Source organism: Hordeum vulgare, chromosome 7H (assembly GCF_904849725.1).
Source record: "Hordeum vulgare subsp. vulgare chromosome 7H, MorexV3_pseudomolecules_assembly, whole genome shotgun sequence".
Taxonomy (NCBI): Eukaryota; Viridiplantae; Streptophyta; class Magnoliopsida; order Poales; family Poaceae; genus Hordeum; species Hordeum vulgare.
The window spans coordinates 332,630,841-332,635,038 of NC_058524.1; positions in this window are offsets into that span (position 1 = coordinate 332,630,841).

The following is a 4,198-nucleotide window of genomic DNA, read 5'->3' on the forward strand; positions in this document are numbered from 1 at the left end:
GAGGAAGGAATTTGGTGGGTTTGTGCACCGGCGAGAATTGCACGGCACTAGAGAGGGTAGCAATGGTGGAAGGTGAAAGTGCATATATACCATGGGCTCACATTAGTCATGAAGAACTCACATACTTATTGCGAAAGTTTTTATTAGTAATCAAAACAAAGTGCTAAACGCATACTCCGAGAGGAAGGGTTGGTAGGTGTAAACCATCGCACGATCCCGACCTCAACACAAAGGATGACAATCAATAGATCAATTATGCTCCGACTTCCTAACATAGCGGTTCACCATACGTGCATGCTACGGGAATCACTAACTTCAACACAAGTATTTCTAGATTCACAACACCCTACTAACATGACTTTTAATATTACCAAATCCATGTCTCAAAACTATTTGAGAGGAATCAAAACTTCTCTTTCTACTCAATGCACATGAAGATGGAGGTTTTTGCATCCTCTTTGGGTATCTATCACTTTTGGGACTACTTTCATAGCATAAGCAAACTACCAAATCACGCACCGCCGTGCTCTAAAAGGTATACGTGAAGCACATAGAGCAAAACTATCTAGCTCAAAAGATATAAGTGAAGCACTATGAGCATTCTAGCAAAAATCACGATGAGTGCATGTCTCTCTCTCTCAAAAAGGTGTGCATCAAGGATGATTGTGACACAACAAAAGGAAAAGACACCTAAGATACAAGACGCTCCAAGGAAAAACACATATCATGTGGTGAATAAAAATATAGCTCCAAGTAATGTTACCGATGGATTGGAGACGAAAGAGGGGATGCCCTCCCGGGGCATCCCCAAGCTTAGGCTTTTTGGTGTCCTTGAATTTGGCTTGGGATGCCTTGGGCATCACCAAGCTTGAGCTCTTTCCACTCCTTATCTCTTTGTCCATGAGAACATCACCCAAAACTTGAAAACTTCACAACACAAAACTTAAACCGAAACTCGTGATAACATTAGCACAAGAAAACAAACTACCACTTCTTTTGGTACTGTAGCAAATTTGAATTCTATCTATATTTATGATGGGATACTGTATTCTCACTTTTCCATGGCTATTACCCCCTGATACTATCCATAGTTTCATCAAAACAAGCAACCAACTCAACAAAAACAGAATCTGTCAAAAACAGACCAGCCTGTAGCAATATGTATACTTCGTATACTTATGGTACCTCAAAAAATCTGAACAATTACTAAGGCCTGGGAAAAAAGCATATCAATCAGCAGCAAAAAGAATCAACTCAAAATCGCTTTCTTAATAAAAAATGAAAAATCATCCCGTGAGCGAAAAGTTTTTGTCTTTTTCCAGCAGGATCAAACAACCATTACCAAGACTAGTCATAAAGGTTTTGCTTGGCTCAAATACAAAAAGAAACACAAAAAACACAATTACAATAGAATTATGAAAGTGTGGACGCAACAAGACAGAAATAAAAAGGTAAATTCATTGGGTTGCCTCCCAACAAGCGCTATTTTTTAACGACCTTAGCTAGGAATGGAAGCGATAGAATCACGTATCGTCGTCTTTGGTGCTCAAACCATAAGTGGCCCTCATCATGGATTCGTAAGGCAATCTTATTTTATTTCTAGGAAAGTGTTCCATGCCCTTCCTTAAAGGAAATTGAAATCTAATATTCCCTTCCTTCATATCGATGATAGCACCGATAGTCCTTAGGAAAGGTCTACCAAGAATAATGGGGCATGTAGGATTGCAATCAATGTCAAGCACAATGAAATCCACGAGTACATAGTTCCTATTTGCAATAATAAGAACATCATTGATCCTTCCCATGGTTTTCTTGACAGTAGAATCAACAAGATGCAAATTAAGAGAACACTCTTCAATCTCATTAAAACCCAGAGCATCACATAAAGACTTTGGAATCGCAGAAACACTAGCACCCAAATCACACGAAGCATTGCACTCATAGTTTTTTATTTTGATTTTGATGGTAGGTTCCCACTCATCATGATGCTTTCTAGGGATAGAGACTTCCAATTCAAGTTTCTATTCAAGTGATTTTATCATAGCTTCGACGATATGATCGGTAAAGGCCTTGTTTTGGCTATAAGCGTGTGGAGAGTTCAACATGGATTGCATCAAGGAAATGCATTCAATCAAGGAGCAACTATCATAATTGAATTCCTTGAAATCCACGGTAGTAATTTCATTACTACTCAAAGTTTTATCATCTTCTACTCCACTTTTAATGCTTTCAGCATCAAGATAGATGGACTCTGAATCATTGGGGAACTTTTCAACCAAAGTGGATTCATATCCAGCCCCATAATCATTAGGTTTGACACAAGAAAACAAAGATTCAATGGGAGTCACACCAAGCACTTTAAGATCTTCGTGATTCTCATCACGAGAACACGCCTTTTTAAGCCACTCATGTCTAGCACGAATTTGGGCGGTTCTTTCTTGGCTCTCAATCATGGAAACACGCATAGCTTTAAAAGTTTCATCCATGTTGATTTTGGAAGGAGCACATCTAACTTTCAAAGCATCCACATCACAAGAAATTCGATCAATGCTCTTAGCCAAATCGTCAATTTTGAGTAGTTTTTCCTCTATGGACGCATTGAAAATCTTTTAAGAGTTGATGAACTCTTTGATATTACTCTCTAGATCAGAGGGTAATCTATTGTAATTTCCATGAGTATTATTGTAGGAGTTGCCAAAGTTATTATAGGGGTTACTAGGAAAAGGCCTAGGAACATAGTTTCCTCTAAAAGCATTGTTGTTGCCAAAGTTATTCCTACCAACGAAATTAACGTCCAAGCTAGCGTTGCTATCTCAATCAAAGAAGACAAGGGCATATCATTAGGATCCAAAGGAGCACTTCTACTAGCAACCAAATTCATTAACTCGTCCATCTTAGCACTTAACGAGTTAATTTCTTCTACAGTCTCTAACTTCTTACTAGTAGGTGACCTTTCAGTGTGCCACTGAGAGTAGTTTGTCATGATGTTTTCTAAGAGCTCTGTGGCTTCCCCTAACGTGATTTCCATGAACGTTCCACCTGAGGCGGAGTCCAAGATATTTCTAGAAGCGAAATTCAAGCCAGCGTAAAAGATTTGAATAATCATCCAAAGACTCTAGCCCTGAGGGGGACAATTTCTAATCAATAATTTCATTCTCTCCCAAGATTGTGCAACATGTTCATGATCAAGTTGCTTGAAATTCATGATATCATTACGGAGAGAGATGATCTTAGCCGGCGAAAAATACTTGGATATATAAGCATCTTTGCACTTATCCCAAGAATCGATACTATTTTTGGGCAAAGAATAAAACCAAGTTTTTGCGCGATCTCGCAACGAGAAAGGAAAAATCTTCAATTTAATCACGTCATTATCCACATCTTTTTTCTTTTGCATATCACAAAGCTCAATGAAGGTATTGAGATGGGATGCGACATCTTCACTAGGAAGGCCAGAGAATTGCTCTTTCATAACAAGATTCAGCAAAGCGACATTGATTTCGTATGACTCCGCACTAGTGGAGGAGCAATCGGAGTACTAATAAAATCATTATTATTAGTATTCAAGAAGTCACAAAGTTTGGTGTTTTCGTTCATGGTGACTTCAGCAAGCAAGCATGCACACAAGCAAACAAAGAGCAGGCGAGAAAAAGGGCGAACGAAAAAGGCAAACGAAAAAGGCAAATTGGTGAAGTGGGGGAGAGGAAAACGAGAGGCAACTGGCAAACAAAGTAAATGCAAGAGATGAGTTTGCGACACCTACTTGGATGAGTTCTTGAGTTGACCTTCCTCCCCGGCAACGGCGCCAGAAATTCTTCTGCTGCGGCAACAAAAGTCCTTCCCTGGCGCTTAGGAATTCTTCTTGTTACTTCTTTGGTTTGCATCGGCTTTTCCCTCGAAGAGGAAAGGGTGATGCAGCACAGGAGCAGTAAGTATTTCCCTCAATTTGAGAACCAAGGTATCGTTCCAGAAGGAGGGCCTCGTCAAGTCCAAAGTACCTACGCAAACACAAACAAGCTTGCACCCAACGCTTCAAAGGGGTTGTCAATCCCTTCAAGATAGTTTGCAAAGTGAGATCCGAAGGTGGAAAGCGCAACGAAGTAAAAAGTGTAAGGCTGAAACTATGGTGTGGTGTAGACTTTGGGGGCCATTGTGTTCACTAGAGGCTTCTCTCATAATAGCAAATATCACGGTGGGT